Source organism: Octopus sinensis, linkage group LG6 (genome assembly GCF_006345805.1).
Source record: "Octopus sinensis linkage group LG6, ASM634580v1, whole genome shotgun sequence".
Classification (NCBI taxonomy): Eukaryota; Metazoa; Mollusca; class Cephalopoda; order Octopoda; family Octopodidae; genus Octopus; species Octopus sinensis.
Genome location: NC_043002.1, coordinates 40,332,892 through 40,352,318, shown reverse-complemented (window position 1 = coordinate 40,352,318; position 19,427 = coordinate 40,332,892). Strand labels below are relative to the sequence as shown.

The window sequence follows — 19,427 nt, the reverse complement described above, 5'->3', positions numbered from 1 at the left end:
TCAAATATATCTACCTAACTAAATAAAGGCTGGATGATAAAAAGGTAGAGAGATTTAAGATGTTCAATGTGCTTATCTAATCCAAAGTTCAAACCCTATAATAGAAATAATTTCAAGGCCGTAAAATAGTTCTAACATCAGTTCAATCCATGATTGAATAACATCTTCATACAATCCATTTGAATGACTGAATCATCAAACTTGAACAAACAATACTTCATAAAAGCATAGAAAATGATGAAGTTCATGCTGTGCTTCAGATTTGTTATTATTTAGCTCCATGTCAACCCTGGTTAATCAAACTTGTGATTGACTAAATTTTTTAATGTGTCTTTTCTTTTTCCAAGAGATAAGGTGTACTCTGGACTACATCATCCAACGTGTCCTTCCTTTTTTAAAAAGTTAGAGTATAATTTAAGGTAAATTAGACGTTTATCTCTGGCAGATCAAGTTGACTAATAGAGGCTCCCTCATTAGCTCATATCTCTAGATTTAGTAGTATTAGGTAAATGAAAGATGAATTCAACAACATGAAGAGAGACAGCATTCTAATTTACTGCTGGTAACATACCCAGATGTTTGTTTATCCAACAGTTAGGTGAATAGAAACCTATAGAATTCAGTGACTTGCATGACATCATTAAACATCTGGTTGTGCCAGTTCACTTCATTTACTTTCTAAGCAAGTCAATTACTGCTGTTGCATAGGCTGACTTGACATGTCCTTCAAGTACAATATGAAGGTGAGACCGTCATGTCGTGACAATTCTTTTTGACTTCTGGGACATTTTCATTTCTTGTACCAATTATTACTATTTACTCTTATAAGTGGGATAGCCATATATCTCATTGAGTGCTTAATGAATAAAATCTCATACATAGGATTAAACACTCTAGCTATCAGGTACATGAAATCCGTGTTTAGCTCATTGGAAGCCTATAAGCAATGGTGTGGTTGTTCACAAATTCTGATATAAATTCTTTAAAAAACATATAAAACATTTTAATTGTGATCATCCTATACCTTTTTTTTTTTCAGGATAGTGTGCATACTCTGACCCACTGGCTCTGAACCCCATCACCTGGGAAGCCTATGAGGATAAAAAAGGGTATGGACAAATTACTATTCATGATAAATGAAGATGGTTTTTAAAATTCCGGCACGTAAAGAGCACCCACTACACTCTCGGAGTGGTTGGCATTAGGAAGGGCATCCAGCTGTAGAAACTCTGCCAGATCAAGATAGGAGCCTTGTGCAGCCATCTGGTTCGCCAGCCCTCAGTCAAAATCGTCCAACCCATGCTAGCATGGAAAGCGGACATTAAATGATGATGATGATAAAAGAAGAATTATATAGAAGCAAACTCTACTCCATCTTCTCATTACTAAAGAAATGGAGGCAAACATTTTCATTAATACTGGGGGCAGAGCTGATATTTGAAAACCCCTGCTCTGGCCTACAATATATCTTTTTTTTTAAAACAGTAGCATGTGTTGAGGGATGCTCCCTCATTGGCTCACTGTAACCAAAATGACAGTATAAAGGAAAGGAATGTCATAGTTTAGTCTCACTGTACACAGTTAATGTCATAGTTTAGTCTCGCTGTGCGCAATAGTTAATGCATACCTAAGTTGGAAAACAGCAGAAGATTAAACATTATCTATGGGATCTGTGGTAATAAAAAAACAAAAAGGTGAAATGAGTTAGCACTTTATATATCTATAGGTTCATCATCGTTTGCAAGAAATAATACTGATTTTAACTTCTGTTTTGCCATGCTGATGAATATTAAATGTGTCAGTAATAAATTCTTGATCTTCCGTCTCCCACAATGCCAGACCGTAACTTCTTATATATAGATAAAATAATGAAAAAAGCCAGCCTCGGCTGGCCCCCGTGCCGGTGACACGTAAAAGCACCGTCCGTTCGTGGCCGTTTGCCAGCTCTGTCTGGCCCCGTGTCGGTGGCACGTAAAAGCACCATCCGTTCGTGTCCGTTGCCAGCATCGCCTGGCCCCGTGCCGGTGACACGTAAAAGCACCATCCGTTCGTGGCCGTTTGCCAGCTCTGTCTGGCACCTGTGCAGGTGGCACGTAAAAAACACCCACTACACTCGCGGAGTGGTTGGCGTTAGGAAGGGCATCCAGCCGTAGAAACACTGCCAGATCTGACTGGGCCTGACGAAGCCTTCCAGCTTCACAGACCCCAGTTGACCCGTCCAACCCATGCTAGCATGGAAAGCGGACGCTAAATGATGATGATGATGATGATGCTAACATCAAGTATAGACTATGCAAATCAATACAAAACAATTGACCACATCATTTCTGATAGCCCGATTTTTACCAGGTCTGAGTGTAATTATAAACATTAAATCAAGTTAGCAGCTTTATCCACTGAGCAATAAGTTGGCATAAGAATGCAAAAGAAATGATATAAGCATGTACCTAACACAATACATGACTAACAACCAAACCTCAATCAGCTTGGACATGCCTACCCAGACTGATAAGAAGATCAAAGCCATCCAGATCTAATTATCCAAAGACTGGAACAAAAATGCCTTGACTCTAATTGACATCTTGATTCCTTCTGAGCAAAACGTTATCCAGAAGGAAGAGCAAAAATTGTCAAAGTACAGGGATCCTGAAATTGAAATATGCAGAATGTGGTGTATAAGAAAGATAATGACAATTTGAGAGGTAGGTAGGTAGGTAGTTTGTTTATTTGTTTGTGTTTGTGTGTGTGTAAAGAAAAAAAAACCATAGAGTTCTAAACTTTACCCACAGTGCCAAAAATAGCTCTGCTGAGCATAGCTCAAGACACTTTCAACTCATTAGTGCAGCTCAAACAGTACACTGCCTACACACAACACATACCATATACAATCACCATCTAGTAATAAATTATCTCTTTTTGTGAATAGTTTTTAAAAAATTATTCAACAATGCCATTTTGAAAATCAATTGATAACACATCTAACCAGGTCAGCAACAATAATCCTTTGGGCCCAAAACCTGAAATTTTTTTGGGAGGGGACTAGTCAATAGCATTGACTCCAGTGTTCAACTGGTACTTAATTTTATTGACCCTGGAAAGATAAAAGGCAAAGTTGACCTCAGCAGAATTTGAACTCAGAATGTGAATAGGTACAACTAATACTGCCAGACAATTTATCCAATACTGACTCCTAACATACACACAAGGCATAAATTTTGAGGTGGTTATAGCTAATTATATCAAAGCTAGTACTTTAGTACTTAAATTTATCAACGTCAGAAGAATGAAAGTCAAAGTTCACAGTGGGATTTGAATTCATAATAATTTCTTTATTTATCACTAGTATGTCAAGAGAGGAAACATCACAAGAACACATTACAAAAGCAGTGGGGGATTTACATAGAACTGAGAATGAGGAAACGGACATAAGAAATAATAAAAATTAAATGAAATAGCCCTACAGAACAACACCCAGGATCAATCAAAGATACCCACAGACCCAGATGGTCCTTACTAAGTACCCTCCTCTTCTAGTTGTTGGCACATGGACCCTACTTTAAGTACATGTCAAAAGTAGGGTCTATTCACTCAAGTCATATTTCACTCTCATTCATATTTCAGCAAATTTACTGGAAGTTGACACTGTCTTTATTTTTACTTTCTTTCAGAATATTTGACTTGGCCAAAGAAGAAAGTTACTCTTAATCTAGTCAACCATGCAACTTCTTACACCATAGTTACTAAACAGAAGAAAATAGCTGCCTTTCCTGATCAAAGGAAGTTGATAGAGTGATTTTCACAATGAACTTGCCTGACAGCTAATGCTGTGCTACATGCAACAAAAACTCCACATATGTCAACAATATTCAGATACTGAACAAAAACATACAAAACAAGTTCACCACTGTACAGGCCCAGCTAATGGCATTTCTGTGCTTGCAGAGTTTATCCTGAAACCAAAGGTACAGTTGAATCAACACCAAATCAGGAATCAAGGATTTCTGAGAGTTGTCCATAGTCCCCTCTCAGAAAGTCCTTCAGAATAGACTTTCCAATGGATGTTCACCTGAGTCCCCTTTAAGAATGTCATCAGTCTTGCATACCATTAATCCTCTACAGAAAGCAAGGGTTTATGTACCACCATCTACACAGCCTGGCTGGAGAGCTGTGGGTACTTGGCAATGCTTCAGACAGCAAAGGATGCCTGACAAACAACACTATTAGTGCATCATTAGTCATAGTATACTGAATCCTCTACACAGGTGTTTGTAGCAGATTGACCTTTTCAGACCAATGGAATGCATTTGGTTAGATGAACAACAGTAGTAGCAACAACAACAACAGTTTCAAATTTTAGTACAATTTCAGGAGAGTGGGTAAATCAGTTAAACCATCTCCAGGGTCTAAAAGGTACTTATTTTAACAAACCCGAAAGAATGAAAGGCAAAGTCAACCTCAGCAACATTTGAACTCAGAACATAAAATCAGAAGAAATGCTGTTAAGCATTTTGTCCAATGTGCTAATGATTCTCCCAGTTTGCTGCATTAATAATAATAAAAATAATTTCAAATATTTGCCACAAGGGCAGCTTGGGGGGGGGGGAAGGGATTAAGTCAGTCAATTACATCGACCCTAGTGTGTAACTGGTACCTATTTAATTGACCCCGAAAGGATGAAAGGCAGTCAACCTCGGCAAAATTTGAACTCAAAATGTAGCGATGGACAAAATAACGCTAAGCATTTCGCCTGGCACACTAATGATTCTGCCAGCTAGTTAGTTGCCTTAATAATAATAATAATAATAATAAATTATAATAAATCTTCCCTATAGCAAGACATCTCTGCTTGTCCCTGGCATAAAGCCACTGCTCAACCCTCTCAAATATTCACCCCACTTAGTCAAGAGGACTTTTTCATTTTTCCCTTTTTTCATCTTTTCGTGTTTTTTCTATGTAAATTGTTTGGCAATCTCACTAGTGCTGGTGGCATGGAAAAAAAAAAAGCACCAAATACGCACTGTAAAGCAGCTGACCTTAGAAAGGGCATCCATCCATTGAAACCAAGCCAAACTTGACTTGGAGCACAATGCAGCCCTGCAAGCTCACAGGATCCTGTCAAATAATCCAACTCATGCTGTCGTGGAAAAGTCATTAAATGATGATGATGACAACAAAGATCTAGACTAATGGTTCATAAACTTTTTTAGGCTCCCACCCCATTGGCGCCCAGGTCACATTCCTGGTGCCCCACCCCGATTCACCACCACAAATATAGGCCACTTTCTGAAGCAAATTCAAAACAACTGTATTTCACAAATAAACTTAACCTAATTAACCCATAATTTTGTTGTCCATACATCCAACACTCCATTTTGGTGACCCATTATCACCCCACTTTTCTTCAATGCACCCTGGATCTTTCCAGGAGGGCAGTACTGCTCACTTTGGGAACTACTGATCTAGACTGATATGTTTAGAAAACAAAATTAAATTTTCATTCTAGTCAGACATTTTTAAAAGTCACTAGTACAGTAAATAGAAACATTCTACTCATGAATCAAAGCTAGGCTGTAGATTTCATACATTGAGAAATTTTCATGTGAAAATAGATGCAATATGGTTGAATGAATAATATATTGGACAACACTATTCATAGGTCATTAGTTTAAACCCTCTAAATGTGTTTCATTGTGATTCAAAGTAGAATATGTTATTCTACATTGAGTCAGTTCACCTGCATAAGCAAGCCCAACATTGATAAAATATATAAATGCCACCAAAGTCCTGAGAGTCTGTTTAGGGCTTAGCTGAGATCTTGATTCGTAGTATTAAGCATATGAGAGATTAATCAACTCCAGGATAGGACATTCTTCTATTGCAACTAAAATTGATTTCTAACATAAGTACAAAGTTTCATATTTGGATTATAGGTACAGTAAAGTTAATTATACTGACACTGTGCTTGGCTGGTAATATTTTCTCAAACTTGGAAACGTGAAAGGCAAAACTGATCCTGGTAGTATTTGAACCAAGTATGTAAAGAGTTATAGGTAAATACTGCAAGATAATTTGTGCAATGGTCTCCTGGTACTGCAACAACAAAACTAACATACTGAGTTCAAATATTGCAATCTTTCCCATCAGTAACATTTATTATATCAGTAATATACAGAGCTTAAGCTTATGATCCAAATAAGAAGACAAATAGTTTCGCACATCTTTAATGACCAATTACATTTGTTTCAGTACCATTGCATGCAAAAGTTCCATGTGAAAAGTTACATTGTGCGCAATGTAAGAGCACACCTTTTAATGCAAGTCTGATGAAGTGCCACTCTAATGTTTAAAACCACAAATATCACATAACTTTTCACAAGGAACTTTTGCATGCAATGACATTAAAAACAGTGATACTGAAATAATGGTAAACTGGTCTTTAAAGATATGCTAAACTCTTTCTTTCTCTTCTTATTTGGATTATGCTTTACTTTTCGCTAGACGCAGACATTGGATTTACTAGTGTGGTATCTGGAATTTCTACACCAACAGAATTTTAACCTACCCTGAGTCTCCTCAAGCACAAGTTGAGTGCTGCATTGGAAATGCTCTGATTTTCTACCCTTTCAAGACCACCCATCCATCCATACATACATCCATACATACATACATATATATATATACATACACACACCACCTGAAAAAAAAAAAAGACCTCTACTGTTTTAAGTGGCATGATAATTCAATATGGTTAAACAACCAGTGTTTACTTCCAAGAGTTTGTAAAAGTTTTGAGTAAAAACTTTTTGAATTATACAGGTTTGAATAATATAACAACTTGTATAGAGAAAATTAACATTCTTTAATTACCATATTAAGAAAAAATCAAGATTAAGTTAAACATGTAGAAACGGCATTTTGTATTTGTTCTCGAAATAAATTTCTTTGTGGTCCGTGTGTAGTACGAATGTAGAATGTTGTTGAGATAAAAGAAAGAAAATCAACATACGTTTGTAATCTAGCAGAATAGAAATACAGCAAATTAATAACTCATTCAGCTGAAATGTATCTCATATTAAGACTAACTGGTACAAGAGTAAACAACCGATATTATTGGGTGTTTGTTCAAGGTGAGCTCATATTGAAAAAAAGAAACAAGACAGTTGGTTCTCCCTTGCTGAGAAAAGAGAGTTTTGAATTACATTTTACATAGCCAGTACATGGCTGAGATGTACTGTTCTTGGATTGCTTCGATAAAACCAAACCTGCCCTTGGTTGTATGAGAGTCACAAGTGAGTTCAAAAAGACAACCTTCAGAGATGTAATAGTGCAGATGGTAATATATAAAATAAATCAAATGTCAATGATTAGATCAATAATACAAGCATGAATTTGAATTAGAAAAGTGGAACTTGCCCTATATATCTAGAGCTTGCCAGACAAAGACCATTAGTAATTACATGAGAAAACACCCACAATTCTGATCTTCCAGATCAGATACCATAATTTGTTTCTACTATTTTATCCCTACAAGGTCATTCATTAGTCAACCAGTGCCAGCAAATTAGGCCATCCTATTGCGAATGTTCAGCACAGTGAATTATCCTATTTAGACTCAATATTTGTTCCAATATCTCCATGAATCAATGTATGTCAGACACACTGACGTTACATTGTGAAAATGAAATTATCCAGTTAACATAGCTCTTTTTCACTCCACAAAGATACTAAAGGTAAGGTGTTTGTATCTATTTATATATATATAAATATTGAAACAAAACGCTTAACACACTACTAATTTATAAACCGATGTAACTGTCATTATGCGTTGTATCTTTCAATTGTTCTATCCAATATCCGGATATTTTCGGTTTGACCGGCAGTTTTTAAAAATAATTTCCACGCAACTAAATACTTTTAAACTTCGTATACTGGTAGAATGTGTTTATAAGACATCTTTTTCTCTTGGCTTTATGGAGAAAATTCTATAGTTTGTAAGATATTTGTTGTATTTTCTTCAATTTCAACCAATCAATGACGTCTATTGAGGTGAAAACATTCTGTGCCGTATGAATATGTCCCTCGTTTAAGAAACAGATTGGGTTTATTTACATTTCTGAAGAAAAAAAGATACCCTTCCCCCTAACCCTAAAACAGATTGAAATGCAATAGATCGATACTAGGGTCATAAATTATGGGTGACAATTTCATGACAGCTAGAAAAAACTGCCGTTCAAACCGAAAAGATCCCAATATCCTTAAACTCTTAGTGGCAACGAAACAGTCTCTCTGTGGATAAATTAAAAAGGGTCCTGAGTTGCTGCTGATCGAAATGGGTCCGGCTGAGCCCTTGCTTTCTCTCCACGAAAACACGGCATATATAGACAAATGTGTGGCGAAAATAAAGAATACGTACACCCGGTGGTTAGATTTAGGAGTAGGGGTTAGGGTTTGGGGGTTTTTTTACCTCTGCCCAACGAGTTTACATGTCAATACATACTGGCTAAAATATATAGATGTATTTTGTAGCACAATTAAAACAGGAACAAGTTATCTCAATTGAAAGTATGACAAGGCAGCCAGCCGTTCTAGAATGTAATCGCTCACAATTGTCATGAAAATGATAGGCAGATATATTAATCTTTCGAGTGACAATCCGTTAGCTTGATTCATTTTTTGTTTCTCAACTTGAAGCTTATAATGGTGTGCTATCAGTTACATTAAATCTTAACTAATTTGTAAATAAAATGTCATTGGTTTGTTATATAAAAAATTTTGAGAATATGTCTCAAGTGTCAGTAGTTTTACAATCATTTTCATATTATCTGTCAGCAGAAGTGAAGTTTTAAAAGTTTTGAGTGTTTGATGATTATTGATATCTCTTCCTCAAACAGTTCTCTTCGTATTTATTTATTTTTTCTTCCCGTCTGTAAGAATATCTTACATTTATGTTAAACTTCACATGACCATAACTTTCATGTTACTAAAGTTCCCCTTCCTCGTACCAGTCTGAGTTTTTTTGTTTATTACAAATTTGTGGGAGTTTTCTTCGCATAAGCATTTTATATAGTTCTTCGTACTACAAATCTGAGACAAGGACATGTGACACTGAAAGCACAGCTAGATAAGGGCGTTAGCACTTAGTAAAATAGAAGAGACACAGTAAAATAAATATACAAATAAATAAATAGGGAATTTTAACTGTTAGTATCAAGTTAGGTTTAAATTTCTGTAACTTCATATCAGAGAAAAGATTTCGAAATAACAACCCTGTTTGTTCAATACTAGCTACTGAAGTTATTATTGAAAAACTAATCAGATTTTGTTTTATTCCTACCTTAGGACAGAATTACAACAACAAAAAGTATACCGACACAACTATGCCCCTCCCTTCGACTTTGTTTCCTCAACACTTTCAGAAAAAATACGGATATCTTTTAATGAAAATTTCAACAAATATCTTTCAGGTGGTGTTAGATTACAATTATATCAGAATTTAATGTGAAAAATAAATTGGTGGGTGCGAACACATCGCATATTTTATTTCATGTCAGTAAGTGCGTGTGTGGTCGCAGGCGCACCCACCAATTCTTTTTTCTTTTTTTTTAACTGATTCCAATATAATTGTAACTTGCACCATCTGAAAGGCATCTAAAAAATTTCAATAAAAATATTTCAGAAAATTATAAGGAAACAAAATTGGGATATTTACCTACAAACTTTTCTCAACAACACTAAGAGTAAAATATGTTTTTATATGACACATTCATTCTACCAGTGTGCGAAGTTTGAAAGTGTCTAGTTACAAAAAAGTTAATTTCGCGATCTGCTGTTCAAAGGGAAAAGATCCTAAAATTGGTAGGAGACACTCAAATGGCATTGTCTCAAAATACAGTAACTCAAATAAGAAAGCGATTATACTTTCTCTTAAAGACATTTAAGGCCTCAATTAGCGACTCTTCGATGAAAGCAGCAACTTATAATAGTAGGAAAAATTAAGTTTGATAGTTTTCTATTAGAAAATATGTTAACACTGCCCGTGTGCACAAAAACTAAATCTTTCGCAGTAGAAGTTTCAAACGAACGATAGTAAATATGAAATAAAATAGTATCGCAAAAAACTGGGATACAATTGGTAACTTGGTAATAAGTTAATCACACATTTTTAATTCAATATTTTTGTAGAGGTTTATTTACGCAGAGATATTAAACTTATTCTCTAGTAGGGTTAATTTTTAATTCCAGCTTAATCTTTCTAGAAATAGCAACCAAATCTCTCTCAAATCACGTGCTTACAACTTAAATAAAGGACATACGTAAACGAAGGTAACTTTATATCAGTCATGGGCAGCCTGCGATCCGTGGGACTTTCGGAATAGCATGTCTAACGAAAAATTTCCGGCTCTACATGGTCGTTCGACTTGCTAGATATATCAGCCAAGTTGCCCTTGAACCACAATATTCTTTAAAAAGCTCTAGGTATAATGTCTGAAAACATGGGATGATCAAAGTTGAGAAACTTTCCTCAAATATATGCATAAGGGTTAAACAACTACATTTTATTTATTTATTTAATAAACAGGTTGGTTTTATATGACATAATAATAATCGGCTACTGCTGTTGACTGATATTTTGATCAGGCGACCCAAAAGAGAATCATGCAGCTTAGTCAGATACATAAGACGATTTTCATTTCACAACACAACAAATTAAGCTTATCAGGAAGGAGAAGTTAGAAAGAGCTGTACTAGAGAGAGAGAGAAACAGATTTTAAGGTGATTATATGGAATTTTAAATTATAATCAATTGAAGCGCTTTCATTCATCATATTTCACTACCAGTGGCCTAAAGAGTCAATAAACATATTATTCAATATAAAATAGTGTACATTTAAACGCAAAAAGAAATTACCTATAACACGCAATTTCATGAAAAAATAAAAACTTTTACCTTGGTAAAGTTTTTATTTTTTCATTCCCTTTGAAATTGCTCAAAGTTTTGTGGTTTTCGATTGTTTTGATTGTCTCCTAGCGTGTAGAAATTGTCTGTTATAAGTAATTTCTCTTTGTGTTTAAATGTACACTATTTTATATTGAATAATATATATATATATATAATATATATATATATATATATATATATATATATATACGGCATTCTTGAATACCGATTATTCATGTAATTGTAGTAAATTTTAACTTCCATTTCTAAAACTAGATGGAACTAATCCTTTTCTTTTTATATGTTTAAAACTGTTTCTTTATCCGGATGTTTAATATTTCCCAAGTAAATTTACCATTTTTCGAATTCATAATTTCTAACGGCAATCTTTCGTCTTTTCGGTTTGAACGGCAGTTTTTTAAAATAATTTCCACGTAACTAAACACTTTTAAACTTCGAATACTGGTAGAATGTGTTTATAAAACATCTTTTTCTCTTGGCTTTATTGAGAAAATTCTATAGTTTGTAAGATATTTGTTGTTTTTTTCTTCAATTTCAACCAATCAATGACGTCTATTGAAGTGAAAACATTTTGTGCCGTATGAATATGTCCCTCGTTTAAGAAACAGATTGGGTTTATTTACATTTCTGAAGAAAAAAAATATACCCTCCCCCACCCCTAACCCTAAAACAGATTGAAATGCAATAGATCGATATTAGGGTCATAATTATGGGTGACAATTTCATATGACACCGCTAGAAAAAACTGCCATTCAAACCGAAAAGATCCGAATACTATATCAGTCACTATTCATTCAGTAACACAGTTATCATTTCAATAAAAGGGACTTTGTTTTTTTTTTTGTTTTTTTTTTTGATAAAGCAGTCTTCTTGAGATCAAAGACTCCTTACAACTAAGGCTTTCTTTTATATACACATTTTACAGTGCTATATAATAGCAACAATCTCCCCGGACCCTCTGAGCTCAACATTACAATTTTCACACTTACAATGGTCCACACTTGAAAGAATTGACTCAATAATACAAAGGCGATTCTGTTACACATTAGCAGGAAAGACATTCAAGTTATCATACTTCTCGAACACATGGTCTTGTGTTTAGTCCCACTTCGTGACACTTTGAACAAGTGTCCTCTACTAATAGCCTCGGGCAAACCAGGGCCTCGTTGGTGGATTAGGTAGATGGAAACTGGAAGAAGCTTGTTGTGTGTTTGTGTCTGTGTTCCTTATCACAGATTGACAACCAGTGTTGGTGCGTTTCAATCACTGTAACTTAGCGGTTTGCAAAAGAGACAAACAGATTAAGTACCAGAAAATAAGTACTGGGGACGATTAGTTCAACTAAAATTCCTCAAAGTGGTGCCCCAACATGGTCACAGTCTAATGACTGAAACATGTAAACAAATAAAAGAGTAAAAGAATATGGTTCCAAATCTCAATTCTCTTCTGATCTTCTGCATCCAGCAAAGTAAAAAAATTTACTACTCATTAACAAAAAAAAAAAAAAAAAAAGCTATTTCCTAAGCACCAACCGATCATGGCCGTTGCCAGCCTCGCCTGGCACTTAAAAAGCACCCACTACACTCACGGAGTGGTTGGCATTGGGAAGGGCATCCAGCTGTAGAAACACTGCCAGATCAGACTGGGCCTGGTGCAGCCTCCTGGCTTCCCAGACCCCAGTCGAACCGTCCAACCCATGCTAGCACGGAAAGCGGACATTAAACAATGAAGAAATTCACTATTTCTCAACTTTAGTAACACTTCTATGCATGTTAAGGTGATAAACAATTGGCAATCACTATAACTTATATGGGAAAAAATTGTTAATCAATGATGATGAATTGTATTTCGACTTAAAGGTATTGGTCAACTAAAACAAAATAAAAGTTGATGGAACAGTGAAATCATTCAGTAATGATTTTATCTCCTTCTCAACTACTCCTACCCACCCCTATTATAATGTGGAGGAGACATGTATTCCCCTTTATAACAAGACACCTGTGCTTGCCCTCTATTATACTTATATCATTTAACACACAGCATAAAGCCACCTCCCCCTCGTAAATGCTCTCCCACTTTGTAATGAAAGCTTTTTCCTTTTTCCCCTGTTCTTTTTGTCTTACAAAATTTACTTGGGCAACCTCACTAGTGCCATTGACACACAAAGAAAAAAAAACGCAGCCAGTATACAGTATAATGCATTGCCAGTTAATACTGAAACTTGGCACAGCCTTGTGGATCACTGGATACTGTCAAACTGTCCAACCCATGTCAGCATGGGAAACAGATACTAAATGATGATATAATTTATAAAGTAACATGGGAGTAAACCCTGAAATACCAACTACAATATTTTGCTTCATTATTTCAATTAGTAAGTTAAAAACCAACAGATAAGATTAGTGTGCTATGACTCATTCTAAATGTCTAACAATACTGACTAAATTTACTCAACTTCCCTGTTTTTTCCCATTACTTTTAGCTACTAACACAGCTATATTAAAGAAGTAGAAGAGAAAATTTCTATGGACTGGTAAACAATTTCTATGGACTGGTAAACAATTTCTATGGGCTGGTAAACAAGAGAAAAAACTGCAGGAATTCAAACAATACATAACATCACATATTTTGTCATCAAACTTTGACACCAGACAGGATGTCAGTTGTGTTGGATCGGGCACCATATTGGGGCAACATGACTTCTGAGACAAATGTCATGTTATTTCCTATACAGCAAAGGCACATTCAAAAATCAAGCAATAAATTTGTCAAACTGAAATGAAGGCTTTGCTGTGGTATTAACATGATAAATTCTATATAAATGTAAATGGAAGACCATTCAACATAGTGACTTTCAACCACTATTAACATTATTTAATGGAAAAGAAAAAGCTTTCACTGATAATACTTCACTAGATACTAAAAATAGATGCCAGTTACCAACTACAGTTCATAAAAGGCATTCATAATCCAGTAGATGTTGTCTTTTTAGCCAATAACAATAACAGTGTATGCTGATGTGGATGATTATTGTGAAGAGAGCAGGATTAATTGAGTGCAGCACTTGTAGCTCAAGAATTTTAAATCAGGGCTGTTGATACAAGAGATTGATCCTTTCTAATTCTACCAATGGCTTTCTAGATAGCTTGTGGGGTCATAGAAAGCAAAATTCCAATTCTCATAGAAGCTGTTAATGCTAAGCCTCCACATCAATAGTTGCTGATAAACATTCACTAACTGAAGGTGGAATATTTCTTAAGTTTAATGAAGGCACCACAACAGGGGAAGTGGGGATTTTTTTTTGTTTGTGGGAGTTAGTGTGTTTGCGAGGGTGGGTTTTTTTTTTTGTTATTTGAGGGGCCTGGTGCTTGCGACAACATTTTTTTGTTTTCTTCACAGTCCACTCCAATGTGGCTCTTTTTTCCGCATTGGTAACAGGTGGGCTTACTGCCTTACACCTGTACCCTAAGGGCCACATTCTCCCCTATGAGCACTCTCTCTGGTAGGACCTGAATGTCCTTCTGTTTTCCTTGAATTAATACTGTAATGTTCCACCCTAACCAACTCTGGGGGTGCGGAACTTGTCGTTTGTAATATTTTTATTCAGTCCGTCCTATTAAACACAGGGTAGCAACCACTTCTTTCGGGTCCACTTTAGGTGGCACTTCATTGATTCTTACATGGGACGTTCTTCGTCCCATATAAGTTGGCAGAAGTACCACTTCTTTGGACTTCAGGGGACACACGAAATGCCCGTCCCCTCGATATATACACTATATCCCTCCATATCGGGGACAGGCACTTTTCGATTGTTTCTTTTTCGAAGTGTTTAAGCCTTTTGTCTTGTGGGCAGAAGGTTTTATACACTATAGTCCGTTTCTCTGTTTCTAACACAGTGGAGGAGGGTGATATCACATCACCTCCCTCTTCCTTCATCCTTTTAAAATATCCCTGCAACATATCTGCCAAGATATCAATATTTTCGGTTGCCACTGCGGCAACTACCGAAAACTTTTTCACAGTGTTGGCACAATTGCTCTCTACAAGAGCACTTTTTTCAAGAATGATTTCAACCGACATGGTTGAAATAAATATAATTCAAGAGAAAAGGTTTCCCTCTCGCAGAGGACAAAATTAATCAATTTGTATTACTGCAGTCCAAAGTTCAGATCCCACCCCCGCTGGGGGAGCAAGACATAGCAGCAAAGTCTACGACGATTCGAAATGAATTTTTTCCACACAATAATTAAATATAGAATCCAAAATAGGGGAAACCTATATTTTTTCCTCACAACAAGGACAACAGTTCAAATCTCACCCGCACGACGGGCAGATGCCACAATAGAGCCTACAATGGCTAAAATGGGAAGCCTATAATATGTTTCCCCTTAATGAGGATAACAGTTCAAATGCCACCTCCGCTGGGGTGGGGCGACAATAAAGCCTACAGCGACTTTAAAAGTTCAATATTAATAACTTCAATATTTGAACAATTACTTCCTCCCATCACCGGGAAAAAGCACAAAAATTTTCAAAGTTCACGAAAATATTCAACAAAAAACATTCAACAGTAGAAAAATTATCCACGTGCAACAAAACGTTTTACTCACCGTCAAAAAAAGACGTCTGTTTTCAACAAAGGTTAAGCAAGCTACTTACCATACAGCCACTCCTGCGCCTATATAATATGATTTTGACAAATTGGAAGGATTGTTAGAGTATCGCAAAAATTGCTTTGTGTAATTTGTTTACGATTTTAACATTCTCATTTCAAATCCTGCCCAGGTCAACTTTGCCTTCCATCCCTCCTAATTGAAATTAAGTACCTGTCAAGCACTGGGATTAATGGTATTGACTAAGCACTACCCTTGCTGGCCTTGTGACTAAATTAGATACCCTTATTTAATAAACATTAAGTTTGTAATTTTGCTCCGAAAAAACTTTCTGTAACAAAAAACACTAAAAATAAATTTTGTTGTAAAAACTTTAACGAAATGAAGTTTGTTCAAATCCCACTTGAAGGACTAATGTAATAGATCATCACCAAGCATGAAGTGGAGCTATGCAAGATGGTCACAACTGATACATATATTCCACTAGAACGGGAGCTACACAAGTTGGTCGCAGTTAATATATATTTTACTGGAGAGTCAGATTATAATTAATTTTATGGGTCAAATTATAATTAATTTTATGGGTCAACTGCGTAGTTAAAGGACTAATGAATATAGATCCGGACAAGATGAAGACAAAGGTACCATTATTATTTTACTTGAAACTAGATTTAATTTACATGCTAGCTGACATGTTCAAGATGTTTGGGAAATTAGCCTCCTTAAATTTGTGACATAGTTCATATTTTATATAAGGAATTTGAACAGGTGGGTCCTGCTTCTATAAATCTCAATTTCATTTTAAACCAAACTTAAACACAGAGCTTATGTATGGTGCTCATATACTATCAGGATCCCTTGAAGAATCAGAGGTAGGTAATCAAAATTGCTGGAAACTGACAAGATCATCATCATCATCATTTAACATCCGCTTTCCATGCTGGCATGGGTTGGATGGTTTGACTGAGGACTGGTGAGCCAGAAGGCTGCACCAGGCTCAATCTGATCTGGCAAAGTTTCTACAACTGGATGCTCTTCCTAACACTAACCACTCCAAGAGTGTAGGTGTTTTATAAATTTTACTTTGATTGGTCTCTGTAAAAAAATAGATTTGGTCATTGTCATGTCATCACTTCAGCTATTAAATAGTGAAACTATCTATTGCTTTTGATATATCAACGATAAATATATTTCAAATTATAAATATTGTTAAATGACAATTTTCAGTTGAATATTTACATCTCAACTTTTAGGTGCAGGTGTGGCTGTTGTAGTAAGAAATTTTTTCTTAACTAGACAGTTCTGGGTTCAATCCCACTGCATGACATCTTGGACAGGTATCTTCTGCTTTAGCCTTGAGCTGACCAAGGCCTTTTGAGGAGATTCGGTATGTGGAAACTGTAAGAAATCCATGAGACATATATGTGTGTGCATGCACATGTATGTATATTTGTCTCCCACCACTGCTTGAAAACTTAGCAGTTCAACATTAGAGACTGACAGAATAAGGACGAGGGTTTAAAGAATAAGTACTGGGGTTGATTTGTTCGACTAAACCCCTTCAGTGCACCAGCATGGCCACAGTCCAATGACTGATACAAGTAAAAGATAAATTTTACAAAGTACGGAAAAACTTACTTTTGTACCCCACCCCCATAAAATTTTTTTGAAAAGATATTACACATGGCAGAAATTTGATTTCCTTCCATGTCTTATAATAAAGATGAGAAAGTCATAAAAATTAAGAATTTCTATTAAAAAACTTCATTTCTGTATTATGTATATTCCTGTCCCAATTTGCCCTACGTTAAGGCCTAAATTACCTAATTATGAAATTTGGGACATGAATATACATAATACAGAAATTAAGCTTTTTAATAGAAATTCTTAATTTTTATAACTTTCTCATCATTATTATAAAACATGGTAGGAAATCAATTTTCCACTATTTGTAATATTTTTTAAAGAAAGGTTTATGGTGGGGTACAAAAGGAAGTCTTTCCCAAAGTACACCTCCACAAGACAATAAAATAAAAGCTGCTAATGTTGTAGATGGCTAAAATTGGAGATCCTCTAAAGATCAAAAGAACATAATTTATCTAAATAGGAATTATGGTTCAAATCTATAAGTAAAACAATTAAGATTCAATACTTTTATGTTAAGGATGGGACAACACTTCCTCGTCTGACTCTGTTTTGATTATCTCCCCCCGACTCATATCGGGACCTTAAAAGTATACAACACCGTTAAATGCTGTCACGCCAATTCACTCATTCTTGTTATTTATACAACTAGGATGCACAAGTTAAATATTCTTCCTTAATACAATGTATAAGGTTTTAGGAAATCTTTCGGTAAAAGTCTATGACGTCATGAGTAGAGCCAAACAAACTGGCATACACACACACATGCACACTCATAACAGATGTCATATACTAATACCAAAATATTGCCTTTTTTGTGGTCTTACGCTGTAACTGTGTCGTTGTTTATTTAGATTTGTTATTTGTTCTATAGTTTTGCCGGTTTGTAAAAATTTACCGTTTTGCCTAACGACATGGTTAAATAAAATGTTTTTCTTACCGGTTTAAAAATCTCGACTAGATTTTATAGCATCACGCTATCTGTTAAATAATAATCTGATTTGTTCAATTGATGTTAATGATGAGGAAATAATGATTTAATTAAATTATTAGGTGATGTGTATAATACTGCGAAACAGAATGGTAAGTCTACCAATTAGCATCCGACCATTGCCATTCAACTTTAGTCTTGTAATTTGTTTAATGCAGGATAGTACTACAGTAATCATGTGAATGTAAAATCGCAAGATCGAAACCGTAAAGTACATTGAAGCAATATACTTTAAAACGCGGGGCGCGTGCTACCCGATTAGTCTGGTACTGATTGCGAAAATGTCAATTTTGTAATTTCTAAAGCCGTGACCTTATCTAATTTTATGTAAAATATTCCAAGCAACAGAGACACTGCAAACTAGCAAATTAAAAAATTCGGTCGACAAGTTCTTTTACCAGTAAAACAAGATCTTGCGGAGGTTGGGGTGGGGGGATCAGGTACCGTTCTCACACTTTTTCGTATTATCCTGAAGTCATGTTGGAATGAAAATAAAATGAAAAAAAAAAGTATGGTGGTCTCGCGTTCAAAGGAACCCCTACGTAGTGACTTGAACAGCTAGAAATAGCAGCCATATCGCCCTCAAATTGACACCCTATGACTTTACAAAAAGATGCGTTGGATAATGTGGTTCTTATTTCCTTACTTTTACGAAATGTTCTTGGTTCCTTACATTACGAAATTACGACTGGAATGCCTTTAATCTAAAGTTTGCTCGACCGGGGCTGACCTGCGGTCAAACAACTTGAATCATCTAAACAGACTACTATACTGTATGGGTGGAACTGCATGTAGCATTCAACGGTCTGCCATATCCTGTGGGAAATCGCTGTTAGTTATTTTAAACGAAAAATCTCAAAATTTTATTAGCTGCACTGGAACTCCTGTTTACATCAAGGGGAATTCCAAAACGAACTATTCCCGACAACAACCCACGTTTTATACTTTTATACTTTATATTCATTAAAAGATTTTTTGCGAAGTTTCTACAGGTGCATCATACATTATAGATAGACTATGCTATAACGTATTGTTTTATATATAGAAATTGGTTTATACACTTATCTGTGACATTGTAACTCGATATCAATCAGTTTTTGTTTGTGTGCTTGTTCTGGTGGGTTTTTTCTTTTGTCAAATACAGGTATTATAAGAAAAGCAAAACTAAATTTTGATTAAATACTTTTCGGTTGCAGTCTATGTTTATGATATGGTATTT

The 19,427-nt window shown here is 35.4% G+C and overlaps 2 protein-coding genes across 4 annotated transcripts in view; one reads left to right on the top strand and one right to left on the bottom strand.

The window, feature by feature from the left end:
- Nucleotides 1–19,427, bottom strand: part of LOC115213154 (EEF1A lysine methyltransferase 2) — a 56,713-nt gene that overhangs the window by 22,739 nt on the left and 14,547 nt on the right. The gene's annotated exons all lie outside the window — the stretch shown is intronic.
- LOC115212827 (ras-related protein Rab-7a) overlaps nt 10,673–19,427 on the top strand; it is a 52,594-nt gene continuing 43,839 nt past the window's right edge. Inside the window, exon 1 of the mRNA XM_036503849.1 lies at nt 10,673–10,773. The gene's annotated coding sequence lies outside the window, so the exon portion shown is untranslated. The remainder of the gene's footprint in view (nt 10,774–19,427) is intronic.